We start from the raw sequence: 10,279 nt of genomic DNA on the forward strand, positions 1-10,279 counted from the left end.
ACAGATAAAATATAAAATAAATAAATAAATAAAAATAAAAAGGAAGCAAAGAGAATAGAAACAAAAAAAGGAAAGAAAAAGAAAAATGCATAATTAGTCACAAAACCTGTTTAGGCTGGTAAGATGGCTCATGCAGTAAAGGTGCTTGCTATCAAACCTGATGACCTGAATTTAAGCTTCAGGACCCACTGACTCTTGTAGGATTTCCTCTGACCTTCATATGAGCACAGTGGCCCCCTACGTCAAAAAAGATAACTAAAAATGGAAAGAAATTTAAGACATCTCCAGTTCCTCCCATATTTACTGGATCTGACTAGCTAAGTTATCTACTTCTTAAAGGACAGTGTGTGCCTGGCCCAGAGTCACTCCACAGCCGGTGACTGCCATGGAACGGTAGCTAAGAGCTTACATTTTGATCCACAGGTAGCAGGTAGAGAGAGGGTGAGACTGGGCCTGGTATGGGCTTTTGAAACCTTGAAGCCCACCCTGAATGACCTTCTCAAACAAGGTCACACCTCCTAATCCTTCCTGGACAGTTCCACCTACTGGGGTCCAAACTTAAGAGCCTAAGGAGACCATTCTCATTCAAATTGCCACAGCTGCCAATCCTATCAACTGTTTAAGGATGGGCTAACAACAACAATAACAACAACAACAACAACAAAACACACACACACACACACACACACACACACACACAAATTGGAGGTATCAAAACACTTCTCCTAAGCACAGAAACAAGTCCATTTTCTTCACTCTTATTAATGCGGTGCTTGAAATCCTTGCAAGAGCAATAGGATAAGAGAGAGAGAAAAGATAAAGTAGGCAAAGAAAGAGTCAAATTCTCCCTGTATGCAGATGTTGGTTCTCTACTGTATGACCCTCCAAGGCCCACCAAAAAGCTCTTTCACTCACACACCTTTATCAGTGTAGCAAGATAAAGCTCAACACATGGGAGGAGGCAGCTTAGAAGCTTTTCTATATACCGCTAACAAGTGTTCCAAGAAATAAGTCAGGAAAAACCATTATTCACAATAGTTTGAAAAAGAAAACCCTGAGAGTTAACTTATCCAGGAAAGAAACTGAAGAAGATACTAGAAGATGAAATGACTTACCATACTGATGAGCTAACAGACTTGTCATTGTGAATTGTCATTATTTTGCAAGCAAAATAACCTACGGATTTGATGTGATCCTCTTCAAAATTCCAATGACATTCTTCACAGAACTAAAACAAAAACAAAAAACTAGATTATGCATGAAAGCATAAAAGACCCGGACAGCCAAAGCAATTCTAAATGGAAGGAGCTGCATAATACCTGATCTCCAGTTGCCCTGTAGAGCCATAGTAGCGAGTACTGTATAAACTTGCATAAAAAAAAAGCACATAGACCAATCAAATAGAGGAAACAAATAACTCCCTCAGATGCAACCAAACAAGTTGTAACAGAACTGTTAAAAACACACACTGGGGGAGAGAGCCAGGTCCTGGCGTAGGGAGACTAAACCCATATCTCCCTACCCTTCATAAAAATCAACTCAAAATGCACCAAACCTTGGAACCTCTATAAGAGAATACTCCAAGACACAGACACAGGCAAGGGCTTTCTGAAAAGGACCAAGAATTGACTCACAATATAGTTAAGCACCCTTTGACCAATAAAGAAACCAACCACTCAAGTGAAGAAATGGTAAAGAACGTGGAAAATCCCTGCCAACAACATATGAGATGAGGGATTAACATCTAACATTCATACAACTGCAAAAACTCAATGCTCGAAGCCCCAGATCACCCAAATGAATAAACAGGCTAACAAGCTGAGCAGACAGTTATCAGTGGATAATACCTGGAAACTGTTCAGAACCTTTAGTAGCCAGAGAAATACAAATTAAAACTGCTTTGAGATTCCATCTCATCCCAGTCAGAGGGAACCATAAAAAACAAACACAAAAGAAATGGTAGGAGATGCTGCTGCTGGCAATGTAGATATGTCACTATGAAGGTCATGTGTAGTCACTATAGAGGTCATATGCAGTCACTATGAAGGTCATGTGTAGTCACTATAGAGGTCATGTGCAGTCACTATGGAGGTCATGTCATGTGCAGTCACTATGGAGCTCATGTGCAGTCACTATGGAGGTCATTTGCATTTCCTCAAAGTACTAGAACACTAATGCTTTGGTACACCCAATCACAGACTCCAAGGAACATACCCAAAGCATTGGAAGTCAGCATCTCACACAGCGCTTGTACATCTGTGCTTATTGCGGCATTATTCACATAGCCATGAAATAGAACCAGTCTTGATGTCCATCAAAGGATGAATGAATTCAGAAAATGTAGTTCATATATACGATGGATGGCTTTTAGCTGTAAAGAAAAATGAAGCCAGAACACTGGCAAGAAAATAGCCAGAGTGAGAAAGACAAGTAATGTGTCGCATTTTCTTTCGTATATGGAATATAGATGTGTGTGTGTGTGAAACAGGGACAAACGGACAGACAGAGAGATAGAGGCAAAGACAGAGAGAGGACACACCAAGGGAAGACGTCTTTGGGAGGAGAATGAAGGAGAAAATAGAGGGTAGTGGAATTTGTGAAACGCAATAGAAAGACTGTGAAAGGAGGGTTCCTAGCAGCGTGATGTGAGGAGGACAAGGGAAGACCGTTCAATAGAGGAACAACTGAGAACTAAGTACCCTGAAGTCCAGGATTTTGCATGGTGGCCTAAAATGTTATTAAACCCACACCTCTTAGAGCTATTAGGAACTGATGGATGCTGGGGGCCAGGAATTATTTTTCTCCAGTAGTGTAGCCACGGTAAACTGCTCATCTTTCTACAAATGACTCTTCACTCATTCCCTGAAACCACTCATGATTAAACTTGTTTGGGAAGGACCCCCAGATGGAATAGAGAGTGACCGGAAGTAGCCAAATTACATCACTGCATGAAATTATTGAGAACAGACAGAAAACATTGTTTAAAAACAATTTTAAAAATTGCTGAAAAAGAAAATACTAAAATACTGCCCAAACCAATAAGTATAAATAATTAAGAGTCTAAATTATTTCCCTAAAATTATTACAAATAGTGAACATACCATTGAAACATCAGTTTGGAAACTATGCATGCTCACACACTATAGAAATGATAGGCCAATAGATCATATCATTGTTTTAAATTTAAAAACCTGGCCATTTGCAGTATGGATTCTATCACAGCTATCCTTACATTCATTCAGCTGTCTGTGGATAAATCAGGCCCCAGCTAACCAGATCATGCCTTTAGATTGCCTGGGACAGATTACAACAAGGTACTCCTTTCACTGTGCTATATTCTAGCACGAAAGGGCATTCCTCAAAATATATTGGGCTGATGGGAACAGAAAAGGAAAATGCTGCTATAGAAAGCCAGTGGTGAGTCTGGGATTTTTTAAAGCACCAAAGAAAAGCCAACCCCACCCCCTTGTGGACATAAAGGTCATTACACTTTTTCTGTGCACGAGGTGCAGCCAGCCATCTTTGGACAATGAACAAGCATAAGTTCCTCATTATTCCGAGTATCCCTTTGCCTTGCCTTCCTCCTTATTCCCACAGACACACCCCTGCGTCCAGCTGCAAAAGCAGGCTTTCTCCCAGCCAGTCCAGGCTCTCCCCTGCCTCTTTTCTGTTGTGCATGCCTGGGTGACTTGTCAGCTGACCAAGCAGGTTAATAACCTGCAGTTGAAGGACTGTAGACTCCGGGTATGGGAGAAACCTTGAAAGTCTTTAGTAGCACTCTAACATCTCTCTAGCTTGAGAGAAAAGGGCTACATGGACTTTGAGGGTATCAGCTGGAGCCCCAAGCCCTTGGCATAGGTTTTCTTGGTCTCTATTACATCTCAATTTCCTCGGTCCCAGGTTCTGACAATTTTCTGCTTAGTGTTTGCTCTCAGAATCTCAGCACCACACATAAGGGAAGAATCACTTCCACTTGTTAATGCCTCACCTTAAATGGCTTTTTCATTATATACGGGGAAATATTACCATTTATTATCATATATAAGATTCATATACATATATGGTATATATGTAGTACATACACATATATGTTCTTTCTGAGTATGCATATTTTAATATAAAATGACAACAATAGAGAGTGTTATCATAGGAGATGAGCTAAAAGGAAAACTGCCAGCACAGTGAGCAGGAAGCAGCCTTCAGCCGTTCTGCAGACCACCAACTCCCAGCTGGTCAGTGACCCCAGGAGATACTTCATGATGCTACTTCATCATATGAACAAACAAATAAAATCACAACACTGGTCTTGTTTCATCTTCAAGATCAATTCCATTCCTCTATCATGCAATGCCTCGGTTTTGTTTTTTTAGCTATTTTTGTTTGTTTGAGTTTGGCTTTTTGACACAAGGTCTCCCTATGCACCCTTGGCTGTCCAGGACTTAGACATGTAGACCAGGTTGGCCCCCTACTCATAGAGATCCTCCAGCCTGTGGTTAAAGACACACGCCCCTTTGCCCAGCCTATCTTTGGTTCTAATAACACCTTCTTTTTCTAAATAGTCTTTAACCATCAAATTAACTCAAAGTCTACTATAGAATGACCTAGTTAGTATTCGATGAGTAAAGGAATTTGGGGGTTCAGATGTCAGGGTTGAGATCAGCTTGTCAGAGGCTGGCAGAGTTCCAAGAAATTTTCCTAACTTGGCGTACCTAGTGTGCAGTACCAGGGGGCTGTGTTAACATACTCAGTGTGCTAAGTAAATGAACACTGAGGGAACCTAAGAACTGATGACACATGCTGTATATATGTGTGATAAGAACTGGGATCCTCCGGGGAGATCAGAGTCTGCAGCAAGCTTCATTCCCTGTCTCTCACTGTGTCCTGGGATCAGTTAATTAAAAATACACCTGTGTCCTTAAAGCCGCAATGTGGACTGGTGGGAACTGCCAAAGTCCTCCTCCTGAGATGTGATGTGACATCCTAGAGAGGGCAAAGGTCACGGACACTCACAGCCAGAGACTGCACTGAGAATGAAAATACCTGTAGCAAATCTCACAGGTATCCAAGATTGTGTTAGTATATTCAGTGTGCAGGTAGATTCCAGAGCCTTTGTTAACACACCCAGTGAGCAGGTCCAAAGGCTGTGTTAACACACCCAGTGTGCAGTACCAGGGGCTGTGTTAACACACCCAGTGTGCTAAGTAAATGAACACTGAGGGAACCTAAGGACTGGAGGGTGCTGGTGAGAGATGAAACCTTTCATATTTTCTCATTCTAGATGACCATTAGACCTAATTAGAAAATTAGGGCTTTAGAGGCCAGAGGCATAACTTGGTGATTCAGCATGTGTTTAGCCTGCACGAGGTCCTAGGTTCATCAATAAGTCCCATATTGAGAGATTTGGGCTTAATTGTTACAAAACTCTCCATTAAGTTACAAAACTTAAATGATCTAGTACAGAAAAATTTTAGAATCAGATTCTCTTCCCATTGGATGGTGGGAAACTGAGTCCCATAGATTCCAAAAGACTTGGACAAGCACAGTGGCAAGCCCTGATGGCAACAGGGACAATCTAACTTTCCCCTCGGGAGCACGGTAGCTGAAATACTCAAGTATGTCAGACGAGGTCTAGGGATGCCAGCCACACTCCAGGAAGAACTGTTTCGGAGGTTGGAAATTATCCAGTCGGGTCTGTCAAAGGCCTCCACTGTGTTGTGTCAAGGCAGATGGCGCCATGGAGAAAGCATGTGAATAAGGGAAGACAAATTTATCGAAACAAGAAGCCATAGAATCTGTTAACCACGTAAACAAGAACTTCTTAACAAGAACTTAACTTGTTAACTCTTAAAAAAGAATTGAAGATCTGAGATCACTCTACTGTAACAAATCCCTCTTGAGAACCAGGTGTGGTCCCGTGAGAGTGACATCAACCCCTTGCCAGGGCAGTGCCATTGGTGACCTAATTACTTCCTCGTTTTTGTTTGTTTGTTTGTTTGTTTGTTTGTTTGTTTTTAACAAAAACACTGGGGGGGATTTTATTCAATACATTTGATCATGTTCTTTCTCTCCCTCAACTCCTCCCAGATCATCTCCTGTGGGAAGCCGTTGCAGAGTGGCAGTTGCAGAATGGCAGTTGGCTACTGCTGGCCACCACACATACATAGGCAGTGAAGGTTCTTTTGCCAAGACAAGTTAACCAATCAGATGTGAGACACGCCTCTCCTAGGCCTATGTAAGCAGCACCAGTTCTGGGCTCAGGGTCTTTTCGCCTCTACAATCAAGCTCTCCCAATAAACGTGTGCAGAAGGATCCTGTTGCAGCGTCGTTCTTCCTGGCCAGTCGAGCGCGCGCAAGAATCTCCCATCTCCATACCCACCTAACTTCATGCTGTCTCTCTCTTAAACAAACAAACAAACCCAAAACAACCAACCAGAACAGAATGACAAAAAGCACACACACACACACACACTAAACATGAAGTCTAATTTTCACTGCCAACTACTCTTGAGCATGGGGCCTGTCCTGAAGTATGTTTGATATAGCCAGTGACACTCCTTTGAAGAAAGCAATTTTGGTTTTTTTTTTTTTTTTTTTCCCCTTTCCTATCAGGTAGGAGAAACCTTCCTGGGTAGGAATGGAACTTTGTGCCCCCTTCCTCTTCTCTGTCCTGGGGTTTTCTTTGTGCAGATCTTGTGCACGCTGCCTGTCTCTGTGAGTTCGTGTGTGTACCAGCCGTATTGTGTCTGAGAGACACTGTTCCCTTGGGATAATCCACCTCTAGCTCTTACAATCTTTCTGCTTTCTCTTTGGCATAGATTCCTGGGTCCTGAGGGGAGGGTTTGGTGAAGACATCCCACTTAAAACCAAATGATCCAAAATCTCTCACTATCTGCACACTGTTCAGTTATGAGTCTGTGTTAATAACAATGCTACCCCCAAGGAGCTTCTTTGGGGCTGGAGAGATGGCTCAGTGGTTAACAGTACTCTAGGCCCATGACCTACAAGGGCCTCAGTTCTTAAAGATTCCACCACCTCTCATTATCACTCTGGAGACCAAGCCTCTAGCCACAAACCTTTGAGGGAACACACCATGCCTGGGCCCTAGTGGCTCCCTTTTAAGGAAGCTGCTTAGCCCTACCTTGAGCCTATTGCTCTTTTTACCATACTCCATGGTTTTACCTCTGACCTCTAATCTCTGGTTTTTATTTTTTGGTTTGTTGTTGGTTGTGGGTGGTGGTGGTGGTGGCAGCGGCGGCGGTGTTTTTTCCCTGACATGGTTTCACTGTCTAGTCGTGGTTGTCCTGAAACTCACTTGGCAGACCAGGCTGGCTTCAAACCCACAGAGATCTCCCTGCCTCTCCTCCCTGAGTGCTTGGGATTAAAGGCATGTGCCACCATTACTTGGTACAAAATTAGTCTTTGAGTATGATTTGCAGAATAAGTGAAAGGGCACTGGCCATCATCGGACAAGGAATTGGAGTCCTTATATTCACAGTGAAGGCTAGCCCAGAATGGAGCTTTTGCGCTGTGTGTATTACGGGGCCTCCACAGGAGTTTAAAAACATTGTAGAAAACGGGTAAAGCCACGCTATAAGCACAGCACTGGGAAGAAACTTTGCATTGAAAACATATGTCTACAGCTTATTCCTCATACCAAACTGCAGCTGGGATCACATATCTGCATGCTACCCCTAAAACACGTCACATACAATAGCCCACACATGATGGATCACATTCACTGCAGCTGAGAGAGGAGACGCTGGGGACATGCATACGGCTAGAATCCAACTCACAGTAGTGTGGTCAACATAGAAAAGGAGTCCCAAGTACAAGCTTGCAAGCCAGCATCAGCAATCAGTCCCACACAGAACTGAACATTTGTTATTATTAACTTCGAACTTGTTGTAACTTCTACATCCTAACTTCAGATCTGGCTACAGCTGGTCAGTAGCCCAATTCTGCCATCTTTGGGGTTGTATGGATGAAACCGCCTGGAGGAATGAGGCCAGTCGACCTTTGTGGCTATAATACCCCGAGAAAAGGCCCACACAGGTTCGGTGCAGACAGAACTGTAAAAAACTCTGTCTGCAGTGGGTTGAAACTAAGTGTGAGGAACTGTGGAACAAATTGCCTACTGTGTGCTTCCCCAGCTAGTTCGCTCACAAACCTCTGGTAGTTCTCTAGGATCGCAGGGTCCTCCTGGGCTGTCAGAGGCTTCTGTAACCAATGTTGATGCAGCCAGGCAGGAAGGGGGGGAAGGGGGTGTCCCCTTAACTCACAGGCTTGTGCTTCTTTGGGGGTACGAGACCTCTCTCTTCCCAGGAAGGCACAGGTGGCTGTTCCTCACAGGCTAGGCGCTTTGTATGGCACGTGCCTAAGTGTTCAGGAAGGAGAGACTGGCTGTGGACGTGACTCTCAGAGATTTCTCCCAAGTTTTCCTCCCGAGTCACTTGTCATTGGCCCCTTTTGCCACTCACTCCCAGAGAAACACCTGTGAGAGTCAGAGACTGAACTGTGTGTGGCTCTAGGTGGTATCTAGTTCTGGACGTTTCTGAAACTTCAGCCTAACTTCACCTCAACGGCCCTGGCGATTTCCAGACCCCCCTGCCCATGACACCTAGAGTCAGTCTTCCTCCAGTCGCCTCTGTTGAGCCTCTTATTCTGGTTATAGACAAAATTTCCCTGAAACTGTGGTCTTAAAACCCTCCCATTCCGGGAAATTCCCGGCATTCCTTTCCTTTCTTTCCTTCTTTAGAGCCATCCCAACCTTCGCAGGGTTGCCCTCTGGCGGTGGTCATGTCATATTTCACTCCTGTTTTTCTTACCACATAAAGTGAAGGTAACATTTAAAGATATGACAGTCTCTAGATGGTCCATCCTTTTGTCTCATCCCCAAACTTTGTCTCTGTTACTCCTTCCATGGGTGTTTTGTTCCCAATTCTAAGAAGGGTCAAAGTGTCCACACTTTGGTCTTCGTTCTTCAGTTTCATGTGTTTCGCAAATTGTATCTTATACCTTGGGTATTCTAAGTCTCTGGGCTAATATCCACTTATCAGTGAGTACATATCATTTGAGTTCTTTTGTGATTGGGTTGCCTCACTCAGGATGATGCCCTCCAGGTCCAACCATTTGCCTAGGAATTTCATAAACTCATTCTTTTTAATAGCTGAATAGTACTCCATTGTGTAAATGTACCACATTTTTTGTATCCATTCCTCTGTTGAGGGGCATCTGGGTTCTTTCCAGCTTCTGGCTATTATAAATAAGGCTGGTATGAACATAGTGGAGCATGTGTCTTTCTTACCGGTTGGAACATCTTCTGGATATATGCCCAGGAGAGTTATTGCGGGATCCTCCGGTAGTACCATGTCCAGTTTTCTGAGGAACTGCCAGACTGATTTCCAGAGTGGTTGTACAAGCTTGCAATCCCACCAACAATGGAGGAGTGTTCCTCTTTCTCCACATTCTCGCCAGCATCTGCTGTCACCTGAATTTTTGATCTTAGCCATTCTGACTGGTCTTAGAATACCCAAGATATAAGATACAATTTGCGAAACACATGAACACCCGGGAAACTGCCCAGGCCATCAAGGGTATGCATATCGGCAAAGCCACCAAGTATCTGAAGAATGTCACTTTAAAGAAGCAATGTGTACCATTCCAGTGGTATAATAGTGGAGTCGGTAGGTGTGCCAAGGCCAAACAATGGGGCTGGTCACAGGGACCAAAAAGAGTGCTAAATTTTTGATGCACATGCTTAAAAATGAAGAGAATAATGCTGAACTTAAGGGTTTAGATGTAGATTCTCTAGTCATTGAACACATCCAGGTGAACAAGGCACCTAAGATGCACCTAGGAACCTACAGAGCTCATGGTCGGATTAACCCATACGTGAACTCCCCCTGCCACAGTGAGATGATCCTCACTGAGAAGGAACAGATCATTCCAAAGCCAGAAGAGGAGGCTGCACAGAAGAAAAACCTATCCCAGAAGAAACTGAAGAAATGGGAATGGTAGCCATTCAAGGCATTGCTATCCTACTATCTGACAAGATAGGCTTCAAAGTAAAACTAATCAGGAGATGTAAAGAAGGATATTGCATTCTAATCAAGGAAACAATTAACTAAGGAGATGTTACTAGGCTAAATACATATGCACCAAACTCAGGGGTATACAATTTCATAAAAAGTGTGCTCGTGGGATTAAAGACATGGATTAACATCAACCCATTAACAATAGATGATTTCAATACACCACTTTCTCCATCAGACAGGTCATC

The 10,279-nt window shown here is 43.3% G+C and overlaps 1 pseudogene; it reads left to right on the forward strand.

Moving 5' to 3' along the window:
* The first annotated feature begins 9,568 nt into the window (after nt 1–9,568).
* Nucleotides 9,569–10,017, forward strand: Gm29610 (annotated as a pseudogene).
* Nucleotides 10,018–10,279: the final 262 nt, after the last annotated feature.

This window comes from Mus musculus, chromosome 1 (assembly GCF_000001635.26).
Source record: "Mus musculus strain C57BL/6J chromosome 1, GRCm38.p6 C57BL/6J".
Lineage (NCBI taxonomy): Eukaryota > Metazoa > Chordata > Mammalia > Rodentia > Muridae > Mus > Mus musculus.